The sequence below is a fragment of the Leuresthes tenuis genome, unplaced genomic scaffold (genome assembly GCF_036924035.1).
Source record: "Leuresthes tenuis unplaced genomic scaffold, fLeuTen1.0.hap1 SCAF_24, whole genome shotgun sequence".
NCBI classification, from domain to species: Eukaryota; Metazoa; Chordata; class Actinopteri; order Atheriniformes; family Atherinopsidae; genus Leuresthes; species Leuresthes tenuis.
This window is the reverse complement of record NW_027325378.1, coordinates 8,774,281-8,796,039: the sequence shown is the minus strand read 5'-3', so window position 1 is coordinate 8,796,039 and position 21,759 is coordinate 8,774,281. Positions and strand designations below refer to the sequence as shown.

At 39.1% G+C, this 21,759-nt stretch overlaps 1 protein-coding gene across 1 annotated transcript in view; it reads right to left on the bottom strand.

Annotated features, from left to right (window-relative positions):
* LOC140284516 (uncharacterized) overlaps positions 1-20,941 on the bottom strand; it is a 102,542-nt gene extending 81,601 nt beyond the window's left edge. The window contains exons 1-2 of the mRNA XM_072378383.1: positions 20,635-20,941; positions 16,624-16,718 (exon numbers count right to left, since the gene is read on the bottom strand). The gene's annotated coding sequence lies outside the window, so the exon portion shown is untranslated. The remainder of the gene's footprint in view (positions 1-16,623; positions 16,719-20,634) is intronic.
* Positions 20,942-21,759: the final 818 nt, after the last annotated feature.

Below are 21,759 nucleotides of genomic sequence, written 5' to 3'. Positions count from 1 at the left end.
TTTGTTTTCATGTAAATCTGTGTTATGTGTTTCTCTTATGTCTTTTATGTCAACTCTGGCATGAAGTGCATCACAAATAAATGTGTCATAGGTTTTACGTGTGTATGATGTGGGGACATAGATGTGTTTACCATGACCCACTAAGTGAAGTGAATCAGTTAAGGTCCCACACATGCTCTCTGGTTTATCTGCAGTGTTAAAACGATGTATCATCAAATTAAATGTCATCCAAAGCGCAAAAGAAAAAAGAGGTATACACATATTTTTGTGTTTTTACGTAGAAGGTATCCAGATGTCTCAAACTCTTATTTGCAAGACCTTTTTTTCCACATCCTATTTTACTTATAGGTCACAGTTTAGAATTTCTTTTTATCATCAAATTCTCCAGGGAGTGTATCCACTGCGAACATACTAAAAGAAGCCGAACAAAGAACAAGTGATCCGTTGGTACTTTTCAAAGCAAAGGGCTTTGTTTTTGCCTCAAAGATTCTTTTTGGTTGTGAGGACAAGTTTAACATTTTCAGCAATCAGTGGATGTGGTTTGTTTTTCCTGGCAAGCAACACAGTTTGGTTTGTTCAATACCCTTCATGTACAACAGTTTTAGGAACAAGGACCAGTAGATGCTGATTTGCAAGGAGACTCAAGCTGAAAGTCGAGGCTGTTTCAACACTAAAAGGATGCGAGTCTGATTCACAAGTGGTGAAACTCTTTTAAATGTCTGTGCTGTGTTGGCATTAGACCTATGAAGGGATTTTAGTCCAAACATCATGGCTACAGTGAGTGAAAAGGAAGCTAAAGGTGCTAACGGTACTCTGTGTTAACAAATTCACACAAAAGACAACTGAACGTATCCATTTGTTGCTTCTACAACTGCTCAGAAACACATAGCTACTCACAGAAGTAGGTACTGAGCAGATTTACCAAACAGAGACGTCCTGCTGAAATCTTCATTATGATGGTTCATGCTGCTCATTTTGATGTTTGGGGTCTGATCCTGGCTTAAACATAGCATGTTTTCAAAGTGTTTACTTGTATATGTAATGTTTTAGCTTCTAACTTTTGTAGCATGTGTTCATGAGTCACCATCATCCTCTTCCCCACCCCCTCAGCAGAATCAAACAATCAAAAGACCCTTTAGCCAGATTCTCTCATTCTCAGGAGGAGGCTTCCCTCAAGAGAAAGCTCTTCCTCGTTCTGGACTTGTGACAAAGTTTGTAGTTATGAAGCCTGCAAAGCTAATCTAGAGAGACCAAAGATTTAGAATTAAATGGCTGGGACTGATCATTGCAGGTCCAGTTTAAATATCTGGGTGAACTGGTTTGGGTTTAGAAAATGTGAGTATTATGTAAGTAGTAATTATGGCTATAGTTAGAACAAATTAATGAATGCATGTCAGTCTCCCCTCATTTTGAAAACAGAACTGTGTTTGAGGAAAGTGTGGCTGTTTTTTTAAACAACAGTACATTTGTTTCACTTCTGCTGGTCTTAGTTTTAGTATTAAAAGCCCACACACACAAACTAATTCTGGCCTTAGGTTTCATTTCACCTGCTCCAGTCGGTCGCTACTGGCAACCATGGATGCTTTGTTAGGTTGTTGCAACCCAATACTTTTAGACAAAGACCTGCTCTGTGGGATGTTTTTCAAGCACACACACTCACACACACACGCAGAGCAAGCCAAGGTAACTCTGTTCTGGCTGGACAAGCAGCTCAGGACAATAACTGAGTTTGTGTGGAGTCTTTAACAGCCGGCTGACATTCAGACGCCTACAGGAGACAACCAGACCTGTCTGCTCTGTTCACATACATTTACAGGCCAGAATCAAATAAAAGATACATGTTTCACATTTGAGAGAAAGACTGAGTAAGATTTAAAAGAAGACAGTAAAAAATAGGCTGATATATCCAGACTTGACTGAGTCAAGCTTCCCAGTACTTCCAAAAATGTGATCCTGTCTTTAATCCTAATGTTTCACATTTTACAGTAAAGTCTTTGAAACCTCATACAGTTGCTTTGCATTGTGTGATTTCACTAAACAAGCTGAAGCACTGACAGTCCTGATTACAACACCGACTAAGATAATTTAAAACCAGTAAAACTTACAAAGCCATCTGAGACTTTATCTTACAAGGCAGCAGGATTTTTAATAAGAATCACAACATCACAATCCTGAGAAAACCCAGCACCAAGCTCAAACCTATCAGTAGCTAACAACACAAACGTCTGGCCTAAGCATCCAACAACAGGTATGTTTTAGTTGCAACTAAAATCCGCTGTGGCATGGCTGATCATATTCACTGACTGGTTCAGCGTGTAGTGTTTTGTTGATTTGATTGGTTGGAGTTGGCTTGTAACAGTGAAAGATCATCCAATCACCTATTTTCTATTTTCCTTTAAATGCCTCCCCTTTTCCAAGGGGTTTCTATGTAGAGCTTCCTAGATGGTCCTGTGAAACTAACCATCTGGCATGTTGTGTGATTTAAGACTAACCATAGTTATTAAGCTGATTTTAACTTTTAAATAAACTGTTTTAAGACCCCTTTTGAGCCAGACAAATTGATCATGATCTCATCTAACAAAGAATGTTCTCTCAATATTCAATAAGCTTATTTTTGTGTTATTTTTTGAAAATTTTCACATTCAGTGTCAGATTCAGAATAAATTGACTGATTCTGAAAAGAGGAATTAATTTGCAATCACCCTCCCAACACACAACACTCCTAAACTCACCATAAGTCACATGTCAGAGACAACCGTTAAACATACAGAGAACAGACCCCTCAGATAAACAGGCAACACTGCTGCAGGTAGAAATGTTAGTTTATAGAAGAAAAGTGCAGTCCATCAAGGACAGTCAGAGAGTGTGAGAGCTGAATGAATGAGACATTTGAAATCATGGTTTGTTCTCCCCAGTGGCACATCAGCCAGCCTGCAGCAACGTGAATCCACAAAAACTGACACAGAAACTCTGACTTCTAACTCTGGTTCAAAGTCTGACACAACACAATCTGTCAATTATGTCAAATAAATCATTGCTGTTGAGAATCTTCAGCACTTCCACATCCAAACAAATCCTCAAAAAATCATGATTTTAAAGCACCGACGAGCTTTTGACCAAGATCCAACAATGCCAGGGAAAAGGAACAAACAACCCCTGTGTTATACGTGAACAAGCCACCGTCCCGCTAATGTGTGCTGCCAGCAGAGTTAAGGTGATAACAGGGAGGAAGTTAGAAGCTGAAAGTTTCCACTGTGAAGAGCTCATCTTATGTTTGAGTAATAAGACCCGAAGAGAGGTGGAAAGGCCTAATAGTTTCACTTTGTCTCATTTATACAAGTAGACAATAGCACATAAACTCTAATTACACACACTGCTTAACAAACACTAAGATGTTTCTACGACATTGGCTAAATATAACCTCACACTCACACAGTGCATTAAAACACACACAAAATGTCCTTTAAACTGTTTTCAATAATACCCTCAGACACATCCTGCCTTTCTGTTACCGCTTGGTTAAGACATCAGATTTACAATACACCAGAGTGTGTGATGTAGTGCATGGGTGTGTTGTGGATACAGATTTAGACTTACCATTGTCTATAATGTTGCTGTGGCATTTGCCAAACAACAACAGTCTCCTCGCTCCCAGCAGCAGTGACGCACAAGAGTCTAACTACTCATTCAGATGCAAAAAGTCAGTGGTTAGGTCCAAAGAAAAGCACATTTAAATCCAAAAACTGCAGTGTTTTTTGGTGCCCATCTTTTGTGTGTGATGACTTACCTAAGAGTCATAGATTATCTTCCTTCATCAGCAAAAATGTAAACATCTCTGACAAAGAACTGTCATCTTATGTTTGTGAAGATGAAAGTTTTGAGGGAGAAAACGTTCTAAAACATTTAGTCATGATTTGGTGCTCAAAGTCAGCTGAAAGAGCACAAAAAAAAAAAAATTTCTCTCCATTTTTCATCACAGGGACTGTGATCATTGTACTGTCATTACATCTTGTACAACAAAATTACCTCTTTGTTATTGCTGGTCTTCTGCAACTCAGCAAACCTCCTGAAGCCCCATGCTATCTTTAAGCAAGACATTTTGTGCTGGTCAGTAATCATTTCAGTGTAAAAGTAATAAAACATACAAAAAGACAAAAAGTGCTTATCAAAAACTCTTTATTTTTTCTCATACTGTAAACTACTGCAGCAGATTGGGCTTTGAAAGGCCACTTTAACTAAACGCCCACCCCTTGTTCTATATCCCAAATTGGACTCAATTCCTTCACCTGACCCTTCTTTGTCTCTCCCACCAAAAATGTGAGTAAAAAAGAGAGGAGGCAGAAAAGATTTAACAAAATAACTGGTCTTTACTTCCTTGTGTCTCCTTAGTCCTTGATCTTCTCTCTGCTTTTCAGGACTTGAGATATCTGTGTCAGTATAACCATGGATGACACAGTTACAGTATAACCCTGGTGTTATGTTGTGTTCTGACATTGGAAAGAGCTTTGTGACACCAGGTCGGAGCAGACAACAGGGGAACAGTCCTGTCAGCTGTCACTGCAGTTAAAATGGGCTGCATGATACGCTCATCACAGTGCTCAGTCCTCCTCATCAACAACAATACAAACAATAAATGGACAGGGAAATGGTGCCACGTGCTCACATGCTGACAAGTAAGGCATGAGAGGCTGAAGTTTCCCAAGGAGCCGTCATCAGTCAAAGCATGCGGACATAAAGCAACATGGATGCTCCTTTGGTGAATCACTGGAAGTGAGACAGATGAAGAGGAGGAAGAGTGGCGAAGGCAGCTGAATGTGTCAGTATGGTTTGGGGTGTTTGTGTTCTCTACTCAGTCTGGCTGCTCTCCATCTTCCTGCTTAGGTGTTGATGAAAGTCTCAGTGTGGGCTCAGGACAGACTTGGCTCTTATGAACCTTTCTGACAGTGATGTCAGGGTTTGTGGTTTTTCTGTTTTATTTTTTGACCTTGGATTTGATTTCCTTGCCTTGGATTTTCTTTGTTTTGTGTGATTCAGTTTTTTTGTTTGTGGTCTTAGCATTTTGAGTTATTGGTTTGAACTACGATTAATTCTCAGCTTGTATTAGTCTATTCTTGATTTGCCTTTTTGGACGTATTTTTATGGTTAGCCTTAGTTGTTATTCTTCCTTTTGCTTTATATTTGTCTGGCCTCAGTTTGGTTTCTAGTTCATTCTGTTTCACATCCTCACCCCTTGTTGTTCTCAGTTCCCCTGTTTGATCCTCAGCTCTACACTCACCTGTTGTCTATTGGTCACAGTCACTTGTCTCATCAATCCCTTCCGTATTTCATCAGTCTGCTCAATCTTTGTCAGATCTTTTCTGTTACTTTCACCATTGTTCTTCTCAGCTGCTCAGTTCCTCTCTCGTCTGGTAGTTCTGTTATGAGTCTTTTGTTTTTACAAGTTTAGTTTATGCTTTCTTGACCCTGCCAGGCTTTAAACTTCTTTTAGATAAAGATTATAGTCAATTATTCTATTGCTTTCAAATATTTATCTTCCACCACCCACTAACCTCGACATCAGGAGCATAACAGAAGATTATGAAGCTGTGTTATGATTGTTGCAGACTTCCATAATTTCAAGATATCTTTCAGCTCAACATCAACTATTTCAAAATAAAAGTTTTTCTTAAAGAAAAGCCTAATGACAATAATTTTTCAGGATATTAAATATCCAAATGTTTCCTTAACATGTGCACTGAAGATAATATTTGGATACAAGTTAGTTCAAATACTTTAAATAGTGAAAACCTGTGAATTCTACAGCATTGTTAAAAATCCCGAACTCTGTTTGAAATCGTATGAAGATCAGGTTACAACCAACAATACTTGTCCATAAATTAACTAATCATGTCTGTAGTTGCAACCATCTCATGCTAAATGTCAGCAAAATTCCAGGCCAGCAGATGACCATGAATTTTAAGGTCAAAACAAGCCATTAAATATCACCAAGCGAAGAGTTAAAAGTCAATACAAATCTTCAAATGGCCACAAGGGGAAAATATTAAACCCCCATCAAACCTGGCTTCAGTAAAATTAACCAGATGTTTATGCGTTTGGCAGAGGCTTTTATCCAAAGCAACTTACACTGGTAGGCAGACAGGGCAAGGGGGTCTTGCCTAAGGACCCTTACTGAAGGTTCCTTTCATGCTGGGGATTTGAACCCAGGTTACCCACATGAAAGGTGGCATTCTTACTAATACAATATCCACTCCCAGATTAATTAAAAATGTACAATTTGGCTGTAAAACAGAGAGAGGGGGAATAATGAGGATGAAAATAGATCAGACACACACTGTAGGCAGTTCAACAGTCTGTGATGTATGAGTGTTGCTGCTTCAGCTTTATCCTCCATAAAAAGCCTCCCTCTGAGCTACTTGGCTGAAGGAGGACCTGACACAGCTTTGTCTGCTTTTCATGCAACAGATGATAACAAATGTATTAAAGATCTAATCCATCAATTTATTTGTCACTCTATTCAAATATTCAATTAATAAAGCAATCAATACACCTGTACGAACACTAGCTATCAGTGACTGACAAAAACTAAGAAAAAAGAAGCAGTGAGTGGAAAAACTAAGTGAGCCCTTACTGTTTCCACGGGAATTAAGAGGGTAACTGGCAGCCAGGTGCTGCTGATCATTGCACTGATCAATTGATCATCAGTAAGTATGAGCACCTCTATAAAAGCAGAAGTTTTGTCAGTTTGCTGGTCTGCAGCATTCAGATTCAATGCCAAGGAGGAAAGATGTCAGCAATGATCTTAAAGAAGCAATTGTTGCTGCCCATCAACCTGGGAAGGGTTATAAGGCCATTGCCAAACTATATGGAGTCCATAATTCTACAAAGAGAAAGATTATTGTGGAAAACATTCAGGACAGCTGTCTTATTTTCCCAGGATTGGACGTCCCAGAAAGTTCACCCCAAGGTCAAAAACCCAAGAGCTACATCTCAGATTCTACAGGCCTCAGTTAGCATGTTAAAGGTTAAAGTTCATGACAGCACAATTAGAAAAAGACTGAACAAGTAAGTCTTGGTTGGAAGGGTTGCAGGAGAAAGCCTCTTCTCTCTAAAAAGAACATGGCAGCACAGCTTAGGTTTGCAAAGCTGCATCTGAACAAACCACAAGACTTCTGGAAAAATATCCTTTGGATAGACCAGACCAAAGTGGAGATGTTTGGTTTTTCCCTGCTGTGTCGTCATGCTGCTGTTCCAGAGTGCCTGAGGGGAATCAAACCTGATTGAAATTTACACAGTTTCACTCTGGAAAAACCTGAACTTCTACACCATCTCGTGTTTAATGACTTCACCCTCACTGCCATCATTTAAAGCCTATAACCACTTTCTGTGTCTTTCTGTTGGTGGCAGCCACTGATAAAAGGCCATGACAAATGAGGGTAGATAATGAAGTCTGTCCTTATTTAAGTAAGAGATATTATCACACTGCTTAGTTAATAGCAGGCTGCCGGGCTAATGTTCAGCTGAGATTAGAGGAGTTGAGAACAGACGCCTCTGACTTCAGCTGAGTCGCATAGAGGAGATGAAGAGGTAGATAACCTAAAAGGTAAAAACATGTAAGATTTTAGTTTAAGGTCAAGTTTAAGTTAAGACATTTGTTCACTTATTTTAAATGTTTCTTAGCTCTTTGAAAATAGTTATTATATTCTGCCTCCAAAGTAGGAAATAGACCTTTTTGTTCTGTTATTACCCAAATAAACTGAAATGATTGCCAAAGTGAGTCTTCTCTTAAATTACCAAGACTTCCATATTCTGAAGCACAAATCCCCACCTCATCTCTGTTTCAGCTAGGAGGAAATTAAGTTTGTGACATAATTTAATCCAATAAATTATTATGCCTTAAACACTGAGGTCACAGTCTCTCCAAAATGACATAGTTTAGGTGTTTTAAAAACAGCTGAATGAGGACGTTTATCTGAGTTGCAACGTTTGAAGCTTTCTCAGCTAATAACTCTTTGTAAATCACTGAGCAAAAATCTTGATTTTGCCCTCATTTCTTTTTATATTTCCAGGAAAATAGGAAACATGTACAGGGACTTATTGTCACGTGCAAACATGAATGTAAAAAGTATATAAGGCAACGTACAGTAACATTGTGAAGCTTTGTCCTCATCGTTGCAGGAGAAATAGGTTGGTGCCACAAACTGCACTCAAAAAGTTAGACTATTATGGGCCTGGAACAATCACACTCATTCAGGTGATACTGCTGTGTGGACAGGACCTTTGTCCGGTTCATCAAGAACAGTCTCACTCAGCAAACTGGGGTGTTTTATAACTATATTAAGCAGGAGACAAGAGGCTGTGGTGTCCTCAAAAATTAAGTGTTAAGACACTTCATCTTTATCAGACAGCAGAGAGTAAAAGATGGAAGATGAATGGAGAGAGGAAAGAAGAGGTAAGAAGTGATAAAGTGTACAGGAAAGGAGAAGGAAAGATGAAAAAGAAATTAATGACAGCAGAGGATAATTGAAGACGGAAAAGCAAAAGAAGGAAGGAAAAGAAAGGACAGGGACGAAAAGAAAACTGGGATGGGGAGGAAAAGAGGAGGATAGCAACTAATTTTAATGAAAGGAATGACATGAGTGGACAAGAGAGGTCAGTAAACGAAAATAAAGGACATGGGAAAATGGGAAAATAGAAAAGGACTGGTATGATAGAAAAGAGTAGAGAGGAAGAAAAGTATGGGAAGGTTACAATAAGGGAAAAGAGCAAGAAAGAGCAGGAAGAAGAAGTACAGTGATAAAGATAAGGTAACAAAGTCAAAGGGAATGAAAGAAGAGGAAAAAATGGAAAGACCGGAAACAGGAAAGGAAAGAACAAAGGATGAAAAGGATGGTGTGAGGTAAAGGAATGACAGGAATTGAGGGGGATAGAAGAGAGAGCAAAAATTTGGAACTATAGAAAACAAATAGAGCAGAAAAAAAGGAAAAGGAGGAGTGTCAGCCTCCTGAAAGCTTTTTTATTCCTCCTAACACCACGGAGCCTGAGACTGAAAACAAAACCAAAAACAACAGCTTACTGGAGGGAATACAGACAACTATCTCAGTTCAGGGCTGTTTATAGAGACGCAGCACTTGTAACACCACAAAACTGTCTCTCTTCACTGTCCTCAGTCTTTCTGTTCACTCATTCATGCGTAACGCTCTCAGCCGGCCTTCAATAGAGCCGCTGCGCATCCCTCCGTCCTCTCTTCCTCTTTCTTTTCACACATGGTGGCGACTGAGCCTCCCTGTTGCTGTTTTGTCAAATCTGTCTCATTTTTATGTCATTTGCAAAAACTCTGTCTCAGTTTTTGCCCCTCTTTCAGCTCCCGTTCCTCTCCTCGTCCCCGTCAGCAGACTGCTGACTCGAACCGTGACAGAACAGACAGAGGATTACATAAGTTTTCCATCGTTATAGGTTTCAGCAGCTCCATCTCTCAACACACTTTCATCAGCTGCGCCCTTCTATTCCTCCAGCTGTTTAGTTACAGCACTAAACAGTCTGTTCCATGAGCTTATTTCCCTCCACTTGTTTATGATTATTTATGCAGAAAATCAAAGTCAATATATTTGGCCAAAGAAGAAAAAATTATATGTTGATTCTGCAAAGAGGAAAGAGGAAAATACAGTGTTTGAGGCATAATAAGGAAAACAACAATTGTATATTTCACAATTGGAGCTCTGATTTGTTCCTTCAGTAACTTCATCTAATTGTGTCCTTTTGTTTCTTATGTCATTTGGGTGGACAATCAACCACCAGCTGTTCATCTCCCTGAACTAACAACTATGTTTGCATATATTTATATCACCGGTGGATGGACAGTGCAAATTATCTTTCTTTAGATGATCTTCTCAAAATTGGCCTATAATTTCCACTACAATTAGATAGAAACCCAAAAATTGTTGAAATCCCTTATTTCTTTCTTTATTGCTTTTAACTTTTTTTTTTTTTAATTTTGCTTCTTTATATTTTGAACAAATTTGAGTTTGTATCTTTAGACACTTTGTTACTAGCAGCCTGTCACAAAGACACATCATTTGTTCCCATTTCTTTAGTTTTATCTATGAAAAACACCAAAGATAACGCAGTTTGACAGACAGAAAATAATATTTTTGCAGCAACAAGGTGATTCCCAAAGAGCTATTAGCTGAAAACTTGGCATATCTCAACATGGTGTGTGTCCTTAAAACATTTGAGGAAATTGAACAAGTGGAGGACAAAAGAAGAAGTGTCAGGCCTAAAAAACTATCTACAGCAGATGAACAGTATCTGAAAGTGATGTCCTTAAGAAAGAAAAATCCAGCAAAGACCTGACAGGACCTGAGAGATGCATCTGGACCTTCAGCTGATCCATCTACTGTTGGCCTAAGCCTCATCAGAAATGGTCTCCATGGAAGGGTGGCTGTCAAGAAGCCATTCTTAAGGAAGGGAAACAGGGAGAAAAGGCTGAGCTATGCCAAATGACACAAGAAGTGGACTGAAAATCAGTGGCAACAGGTCTTATGGAGGGATGAATCCTCCCCAGAGCCCGGACCTCAACATTATTGAAGCAGTGTGGGATCATCTGACAGAGAACGGAACAAAAGGCCGCCAACATCCAAAGAAGAGCTTTGATATGTCGTTCAAGAAGCCTGGAGAACTATTCCTGAAGACTACTTAAAGAAATGACAGAAAGCTTGTCTAAGAGGGTTCAGACTGTGTTGGAGAATAAAGGAGCTCATACCAAATATTCACTTTTATGTTTGTACATGTTTGGTAAATCTCTGCACTTACATTTAAAGAAATGACGAGTGGATCAGGATTTTTGCACAGGACTGTAAATCAGTGTTATTTTGGTTTAGATGAACCAACTGTTTTCTGGGTGAAAATATGGCAAAGTAATGATGTTATTACCTGGAAGTGTTTTTTTCTCTCTGTGTTTCCTAATCTCTTTGCATATGTCATGAATGTCGCAGCTGATCCAGCCACACGTATGTTAAGTGAATGTGAATCTGTGCCGTGCCGTAGAAAACAAACAAACTTCTAGATTTTCCATTCAAGTAAAGAGCCTCTACAAAGAGGGGTATTAAAGCAGAGACCAGAGTCAAGAATGCTCTGGTTTTTCAGAGATAATCAGTTTTAATAAAACACAAACAAACGTGAGGGTTTTTGTAAAGTTCTAAGATGCTTTCAATAAACTTAAAACTCCTCAGACTTTTCACTCACTACAGCAGCGATACTCCTGCCCCAATCTGACTTTTACTGATAAGTGTTAGTTTCACGCAGGTTACACTTCGAGGTTGGAAAAGAGCTGAATCTCACTGTATCTTAGAGCAAATAAAGAAAAAAGAACCATGCCTCTCAGCTCCCTCATCCAAACATGATAAAATAACTGGACAGTGGAGTTTCATTTAGAAAGAGACTGCCCTCATTGGTCAAGTGGGATTTAATTGTTTTGATCAAGATGTCCCATCATCCTGGAGAGACTGAACTAAAACAAGAAAGTGAGGTTACAGGATACTTTCACTAGCAGAGGCAGGTCTCCATCAGTGTTTGACACTTTCTGTAATGATGAGTCAACAACAGTCTAAAAACCAAAAAGCATCTCTTATAGCAGGTGTTTCTTTCTGGGACAGATTCCTACATTTACACTCAGCATCCACCTGCTCTCTCTGACTAAGACCCTTGAACATAAATGATATCCTACAGTTTTCCTTTCAGTTTTTTTCTGCCACGGAGAAGCAGAAATGAGCAGCCTTCTCTCTGCTGCTGAGGAGCACAATAAGACTGGAGTAATCTGGGTTATGTGGGCAGCCGCGTTACATAACCACAAAAAATCTGAGCTCATGAAAGGCTGTTAATGTGCGCACTACATGTGAAATCATATTAATGTGCACATATACACACAGAAGGAGCTCCTTTGTAAGATCACTTATGTGTGTCTCCTTGTTCACATGAGCAGCTGGTGTGCAGTGTTACATAACAAGCTTTGATTATGACTAATTTGCATAAAGGGTGACTTAATTAAACAGAAATATCTCGTGCAAGAAGACGCCTGCTGAAAGCAGTGTGTGCTGCGACATGCTGATCCACTACTCTGTGAGATCACAATGAAACAGATCTACTACAGTTTTTGGTGTTTCTCATTCATTTGGAATACGACTATCTATCTATCTATCTATCTATCTATCTATCTATCTATCTATCTATCTATCTATCTATCTATCTATCTATCTATCTATCTATCTATCTATCTATCTATCTATTTTACTTTCTGTGTGATACTTATTCTCACTGTTCACTTAATTTGAATTCCAATGCAGTTGGATAGAAAAAGCTCTGCCCTGATTTCTGAATCTACAAAGCATCCAGGACCAGACTTAAAAGTTTCATATGTGGAGTATAGCTTTAGGATTTTGCAAGATCAAAGAGAACATGATTTTTTAAAATGGATCCATGCTGTGAAGTGTAAGGCTCAGGTCATGATTGACTCAGATGCATCAAACAGGTGAGCAAGACTAAACACTGAAATCAGACAGTGTTGTGTTTTACTTAGGCTAAAATGGCTTGTTGATGTTTAAAACAGCTGATTGTTCTGATTTACAGACACTGTTTGCAGTTTGTGACACAGTGTGCCTGAATTTCACATATAACACAGAATTAAACCGATGATAGAGAAAGAGAGATAAAACAGCTCAGAGTCCATCCTGGTTCACAGAAGGCAGCCATACACCACAGATTAAAACTCATCCCATAACCTGCCAGAAAACATTAATCTTTGTGTTAGAGGTGAGAGTAAGAGCCACCATGACTGCTTGTGAAAACTGTTCTCCTGGTTATATTAGTCCTTTAATTATCAAAGTCATGCAGCCTTGTGTGTTAAAGTGTCAGCTCTCATGTGCCTCCATAATCCCTCTCCCCACTTGCTCCCTCCTTTCTGTCTGCCTCCCCTTTTTGAGCTCCAGATAAGTTGTAAGAAGCACGGGACCAGGACCATAGAACTCACAGGCCTTCAAGTCCCTCTGATCTGAAACACAAGTACATTTTGGCCAATCTGAATTCTATAATCAAACCTTGCAGTATTAAAAAAGCTTCTTTAATTACTCATTCATCTCGACAAATGCTGGCACTACCCTTAATAACTGGACTTGTTCAAACAACAGAATTCAAAATGTTTCATTCATCCATCCGCTCACTTTCTACCATTCATTTAGAAAAATTCCTGGAACGGATTAGATGTATCATATCACAAAGTGGATGTACGAAGAAAACGTCCAACAGACATCAATCAGGAGGCGTCTCTGTTCACATGATAATTCCTGAGGCTATCTTTTAAAATGTCCCTTAATTACAAAACCTGTTCATTAACTGGTGTTTATTCATCTGTTGTCATTATTCTTTCATGTCAGCGAACATTAAACATGTTCATTTTCTAGATAAAGAAACGTTTTGCAAAACTGAGTCATATATTTTGGGATTTCTGTATATCCATCTTCCTTTTTCTGATGTGCAACTTGAAAGGTGTTGATTGAGTTTCTTGCTGTGTTTTTTTTTTTTGCAAACTGGGTGATCAGATAAATGCTTAAAACAGTAGAATTCTGCGATAAGAACTGATCTGAACTCCATTTCCCTCCATATAAAATGGCTACAAAACATTAGAGTGAGCTCCAAGCGTCAACAGAAGCAGCATGCTTTGGAGGGGCAGAACCGATGCCGTCAATTCAGATGTTATTGTTGCTATCACAGTGGTCACTGCAGTCACAGCTCAACAATGGATCAGAAGCATGACACAGACAGCCAAGAAAAACAGAGCTGTTTTTTTCACAATAGACACAGCAGTAAAAACAAGCAGCATCACAGGGAGCCTTACAGAGAATCTTTAATTACAGGACGCTGGTTTGAGCACTGAGCGTTACATGTAGCACTAAGGCACAAAAACAAAACTCAGTGCTGAGTCAGAAAGCCCTGCCGGAAGTGTTTTCTGCCCAGTAAACAATCCTGACACACTAAGTTTGCTAACAGACACAAGAGATGAGAGCGAGCAGGCAGCTGTGGAAGAAACTCATTAAACAGTGACGTGCTGTTCATCAAAAGTTTGGAAACGAATCATCTTCCAGGAACAAACTTTTTTGGATATCCTTCATTTGCATCAACTCACAAGGGTTAGTTCATCATTTGTTCATTAATTTCCATCTAATTAAAATATATTGTATGAGAAATAAATATCATCAGAAGAAATATTGTACCTCATGACTCAATTCACCAAATGCATTTGCTTGACATCAGTTACAATTATAATAAGAAAAGATTTTTACGTTCACAGCATCCAAATATTATCCTCACAAGTTCATACCAATAAACCTAAAACAAACATACACATGAATCTCTATGATTGTGTATAAATTCATTTGTAATCACAAGGCTGAAGAGCCAAATGTTGAAAGCCCACATCACAGTAAAATGCTCTCAAAAAAAACAAAAAAAACAAAAAAAGGTCTTTTACTGACCTCCTATAATATTATTCAATACACTCCAAACACACTCAATCACACACCATTAGGTCCATTAACCAGTATGCCCACTGTGTGTGTGAAGCTGTGACACTTTAATCTAAATAAATCTCCATGATAACAAAGGCCACAAGCATGTGCCTGCATGCCCATGAGTTCTACTACTTAATATCTATTTAATCAGGAACAATGTGGGGGTTCAGTATCTTGGCCAAAACCCCCTCGATGTGAATTCTGGAGAAGCTGAGGATTGAACCAGAGACCTTTCAGTTGGAAACTGTAGCTCCTGACCACAGTTTCTTCCATTTAAAAGGATAAAATGTCTTGATTCGCCATATAGCAGAGAGTATATTGTAACATATCTGTTAACTTTAACAATAAAACATGTTCAACTAGCCACAAACAGTTGGAGGAAAACAATACACTAAGTAAAAATATCCTAAATAACCTTATTTTCAGCCTTAGCTTTTTTACTCTGAAATTATCCCACAATGCAGTTTTTAAACATCAAATCACAAAACTGAAAAAAATAGAAAACTGCATCTGAGCTGCGGTCATTCCTCAAAAAGGCAACCATGCTGGAGGTGATTTTTCCTGTTTTTTGTCTGTTTGATAGCAAAATTACACAACACTGCAAAACCAGCCCAGTCTGACAAGAAACTGTGTTACAGGTCCACATGTCGAGAACGTAGAGTCATGACAATGTGCAAAGTAAAAGGCTTTTGAGGCCAGGAAGTGTGGAAATTTTACTATTTTTCTACCTTTAATGAGAAACTGCACTGTTTTGCATGTGGGCGTAGGGACGTTGTGTGGGATCACATTTCTGCTTGCTGAGGAGACATTACTGCCCCATCAGGAGGAAGCTTTTGTGCATGATTTTATGGTGCACGTGACTGCTCTTCACATATCTGTCTTTTGAAGCCAATTAAATGCCACGCCATCGCATTTCCAGATTTAAATGTGAGTCTACTGAGCTAAGCCGTTTTTCCAAACTGGACGCCACTATTCAGAATGATGTATAAGTCTTATTTGCATTTGTGTGAGGAAGGGAGAAAAATGTGGAGACACAATGTAACAGCAGGTGTGACTGACGTACTTCGACGTGTCCACTTGTGTTCAGATCAGTGAGGGAAGATCAGGAGGGGAGGAGACGTTTCACAGGAAACAAAGACGCTGTGTTCAACAAGCTGACAGGAAACACCTTCTAAGCCTAAAAGGGTTGGAGGTCACTTTAACCCCTCTGCCATTAAGTCCAGCTTGTGTGCGTAGCCTCACAGAGTCAGAGCTGATTTGTCTGACAGAGTTTGCTTTTCTTTTCCAAACTTATGTCTGAGATCTTTCTTTGTGATAAAACTACAAGGAATTTATCTAATGCATTTATCATTTTATTCATCTTTCTGCTATCAAACAGCGGAGGGAAGTCTAGAAGAAAATGCAGACTAAAATAGTAAAATAAAAAAGCTGAGCAGTTAATGTGCTCCTCTAAAGCTGCTTCAGCCGACACCACAGATACTGTAAGCCTCAACCCTCAGATCATCAACATTATAATCAGCTAACAGTTACATGGTCATGGGTCAAAGCTGAAACCCTCTCTGTAAGTTACACCCTGAAGCACAGGCTGTAATTTACTTCCAACATCTATCAAGCGCAGATATAAGCTCCGCCCTCTTGCAGGGTTTTTAATCTCGCTCGAGTCTGTGAAGGTCTGGCCACGCAAACCCAAATATTCTTAATGCACCATAAGTGGCAGAACAGTGTGTAAAGCTGTGAGGATAATGACAAGCAGAGCAGGAAGTAAAAGGCAATGATTCAGAGCTGTAGACTGCAGTAGAACCTGGGCTGGGATCAGATCCAAAACCACTGAAACCAACAAAACCCCAAAACCACAGATGCTATTAAAAACCTGCGATATGAGCAGCCTGCAGGCCGAGTACAAACAAGCATAATGACACAGCAGCTAAGGAGCCTGAATGGTGTTTTTACTCAGAGAGAGTCCATGAATATAAAGTTGGAACGCTTTGGGATGAAGAAGCAACAGCAACACAGCAGTCATGACAGAAACATATAGAAAAAGAGTGTGATGGGAGTCTGGACTCACGCGTTGCAGTAGGGTTTCTTGTCATAGCCTTTATAGTTCTTCATGTTCAGGGTCATCTTGCAAACCTCGCAGTGGAAACATCCTTTGTGCCAGTTCTGAGGACACAGCACACACACAATCACAGTGGAATTGATGAGTCAATTCAGACCTTATCATGAAAATCATGAAAAAAAACAAACAAGCTTTTATAGTTGGACCAAGTACTTCAACTTCAAGGTTAATTTATGTTGTGTTTCTGGAGCTGTCAGATTATGTTGCTGAGCTATCAGGGGATGACTTGGTTGTTATCACGAGACACAAGTATGGAGGGCTGAGCTTCTAATAAGATACTGTCATGGATAACAGCAGATGGGGAACCATCTCACTGTTCTGGAGTCAGATATGAGTGTTTTCTTTTGTTTTAGTCTGGCATTCACACACAGCTGGGGTTGTTGTGTTGTCCTCAAACTACATCTCACATGTGGCATCACACAACAAGGACGCACTGAGCTGTTTAGATGGCTGGATGTTCCAACATATGGGAGATCAATTAGGATGTTTCAACTTCTGGGACCACCTGCTATCACATGACCGCACAATAACAACTGAGCCATCTCCATGACAACGGAGCAGCTCCATCTGCAGCGTGGGAATGCGGCTCAATGTGGCTGAAAGCTTCAGAAACACCATTTATATATATTTTTTTATAACTTCACTATAACTTAGTAAATGGATCAGTTTAATAGGACATGTTACTACATGTTAGTACTTGATCTAAACATGTAAAACACGCGATAAGAGGCTGGATGTAAACTGACATTTGCTCTGATGAAACCATGACAGGCTGCAGAAAGTCAGCTCCGTTTGCTCATTCAAAAGCCTGTTCAGATCATCCTCCATCTGTTCTGCATCAGGATTACTTAAATCCTAAGAAAAGGACTAAATTCTGTGTTTGAGCTGTCAAAACAGACATTTCACTTCTACATTAATCCTCTACTTAACTGCAGTGAAAAAGAATGTCAACAGTGATGATGAAAAATTAATGGCTGGATAAGAATCCAACTGTTGAAGTCGATGGTAACTAAATATCATATATATTACACTTATTGCAAACTCAACTTTACAGAAAGTCTGATAGACAGGCGACACACTGGACAGGTCGCCAGTTTAGACCAAACCCTAACCGTGTACTTTAAACTCCTAACCCTAACTAGGACTGGAACTTTTACCTGGAACATTCAGTTGACCTAATGAATGCCCTGGTGTGTTTTCTTAAAAGGAAAATCACAACACCAAATAATCTGAGAAGCAGTGTTTGGAAGTATCTTTGATTTTACACATCAAATGGTGTAGTAATGTGGAAAGATGAGGTAGATTGTTGACTTCCTATAAATGCAGCTGTCTCACGCTATAATGACAACAAATCTGAGGATTCACCTGCAAGCTTTACACGCATGTGAGGAAGCAGAGACACCATATAAAAGCAAGTCAACATCGAGTGTTCGCACCATCGTTGACTGTCTGTGATTTAATAGAGTCAGAACAGTCAGAGGCTAATGAAGATGCCATCACCACCAAAATAGCTAGACTATTACACAAAGATGTAAAGTTCATTAGCATTGTGTCAAAAGAGTGGTTAAACGAACTTTTGATGGCTCTGGAGTCAAAATATACAATTCATCTTCACATAGCACAGCTAACTTTAACCATTCATGGATGAGAGCACAGTAGAAACGCACCAAATTGTCTTGCATGAAAATTTGCCAGTTAGCACGTTTCATCATCTTGTCCTTCCTTCTTTACTGTTTGTAGCCAATTTAGCACTAGCGAGGTAGAGAAGAAATAGAAATAAAATAAAAATAGACAAATACTTTATTCATCCCCCAGTTAGGGAAATTCAAAAAAAGGTATGGACAGTGACGTCCTGACGCAGCAAAACACATGTGCTGACAAATTGAGGCTGCTGCATCGATGATGGGAAGTAGGTCAGGAAAATGAAGTAATCCTACCATTTTGGAGCCTTTATTGTAACCCTACAAAGTTGGCCTGTTGGACTACTCTCACATTCTTTCATGAGATTAGCTGCTTGAAAAGTGGTGAGGATCGAGAAGTATTTAACAGTCAATGAGTTTGATCATTTTCAGTTGTACTCACATATCCATCAGGAGTCACCACATATTAATGATAGTGATTCTCAGTAAGTGCTGGATGTTAAACTTAAAAGGTTTGATTTAATACCTGTCTGCAGCGCATTTCAAAGAATTTCTAAAGATTGCATTGCTTTCCCAATCATGTCCTTTACTCCTTTTGTTAAATCTAAATAGCAATATAATGGAAAAAACATTTAAACTTCTAAACTGGCAAAAGAAAAAAACTGTTAAACTTTAACAGCCTCCACTGGACAATAATAACAACTCTAGTAACGCGCTCTCTTCCCACTCACTTCAGCCTGTAACTGACACATGAAGTGTATCTTTCACAGCAGGAATTCTCAGTGAACAACACTTCATACAAATCTAAATCCCAGTGACATAAAGCGTCTTTGTTCTTAAGTTTTATTCTCTGACTTTGTCTCCAAATGTAAACGATGTGTCACCTTGTTTTGCAAAAGGTCTGACTGAAAGGGCATTTAGAAGTGACAGCCGGGAACTCTGAAGTCTTTGGATGGTGAAATAAATTCTTTCTCTTACTTTCTCACTCTGTTTCTCACATTGTTTCTCTGCCAGCCTCCTCCTCCTCTCTAAATCACCGCAGCTCATGCTGTTTCCAGTCTTTTTTTTTAACCTCAGCATCTCTTCAAACATGCCAAGTTTAAAACTTTTGGTTCTTTCTGCTCTCTTATTTTCCATCTTGTGATTTTAGAAGCATTACAACAAAGTTGGACATATTTTTTGTGTGTTTTTTTGTGAGTGTTTTTTCGCCAAAGCTGTGGGAGCTAATAATACGAGCTGAGCCTACATGCTGTTGTGTCATGTGATGCCTCACAGGACATACAGTGAATGCATGAGACTGCTGAAGATAAATTAATAATTCATCATCATTATGCAAGAGACTATTACAGAAGTGTTACCCTGCAGAAAATTTAAAAAGCGCTTTGATCATATACAGACATTAAAAAGCAGAGCTGTTTGTCAGAGTGGACCTTATATATCTAAATGGTTCTTTGCAGGAGATGTATTTATTTGTCCCAATATATTTGCATCTTTAAGGTGACACTATTCTATATAAAGTTTCACATAAAAATGTTCATATTTAGAATGAGTGAGACTGAAAATATAATACCAAAATATGAAAATGTGACCACTGACGACAGAGGACACTGAAAGTGACACAACTGGGCAGATCATTTGCAATGAATGTACAGTAAGCTGATAACTGTGTACAATACTGCAGGCCTCCTTTGGCAAAGATATATAAAATCAATATTTTACCTTTTTTTATTGATGGAGTAAAACATGTATTTATTGGGGTAAATTGAACATAAACGAGCATAATTTCACATTTGCTCTGCAGTTTTGGATCATTTATGACTGCAGGAGTTAAATTATTATCATGGTGACAGAGGATATATCTAATAATTCATTGCAGTTGTATCATTATTTCTCGTGTACAATCAGGAGATGACATATAGAATGTTTTACAATCATTGCAGCAATGTAAATCGATTATTTTTTCGTGAATCAATTGATAACCTGAGTTCTCACTTATTCCTCACGTTTTTTATTTTCCTGAAACAAAATGACGGAGAATAACTCAATGTTAAAGCATACTTATTTGAACGTGCCACAGCTTGCTATGTAATCTTTTAATCTTTGATTTCAAGCTGAAAAAAATAATAAAATCTCAAATTCTGTCCTACGGTGCTCAAAACTACCTGCGTCTCTGACAACTTCACTCATCTTCATGACCTCCACCTCCAGCCTGAGCCCAGTTTTGCTTGAACTTGGACGCCATTCTCAGACATTTCGCTGACGAATACTTACAGCTTTCTTTATTCTATCTGTTTGCGTTGGTCAAAAATGAAGTGCTCACCTTGTCCAGGCAGCTGACTTTCTCCGTGGGGTAGACGATCTTCCCACAGCGGGCACACTGAGGGTTCATTCTCCAGACTTCCTCTGCGCTTTCCAAACAGTTCAATTCCACTGGTTATTCAGAGCCGTAAAGGAAGAGCTTCTTACTGAGTCAGACTAAAACATAGAATTATTTAAACGCTGTGAAGAAGCTGACAGGCTGACGGGGAGAGGGTGTCACGGCTGCTTCCCTGAGCGCAGCACCGTCCGGTCTGAGGCTGGATGCTGCGCTGGAGCTGAACCCTCCATCTGCAACAAGCTGGAGGTGGTTAGGATGAAACCGGAAGTGGGTTCACTTCACATCAAATTAAGAGGGATGATTACAACACGACATATTACACTGTAACGTTATTAATCTAAAAATACTGAGACGAAATACAGAAGCAGTGTGTGATAAACTAACCCCATCCTTTCTGTTTCCATAAAGTTAAGAGGGTAAGCAGCAGCCAGTGTGAGCGCCTCGATAAAAGCAGAAGTTTTGTCAGTTTGCTGATCTGGAGCATTCAGGTGTGTGTTAACACAATGCCAAGGAGGAAAGACATCAGCAGTTATCTAAAATAAGCAACTGTTGATGCCCATCAATCTGGGAAGGGTTATAAAGGCATTTCCAAGCTATTCATTATTCTTTGGCAGGAACGATTATTAACAAGTGGAAAACATTCAAGATGTCAATCAAGGACTGGACATCCCAACAAGTTCATCCCAAGGTCAAAAACGCAAGAGCTTCATCTCATACTCTACAGACCTCAGTGAGAATGTTAAAGTTCATGACAGTTCAATTAGAAAAAGACTCACTGGCTTGTTTGGAAGGGTTGCAATCATTCATGTTGTTATGCTATTCCATGTGGTTTATAAACCTTTGTAATGCACTTTTTTTTTAACTAACCAATCACACCGTTAGATGGGATCAGTGTAGATAAGTGCTGCAAAACAATTCCAAAAAACAGGAAAAGACTACTGTTTTCATTTTCTTTGGTTGACTTCAAGTGAAAATTAAAATGTTTGTTGTATGTGAATTTATTAACAATCAGGCACTGAGATACATCACAGCTTTTTTTCTGAGTACAGATCTGCAGGAGCTGATCGG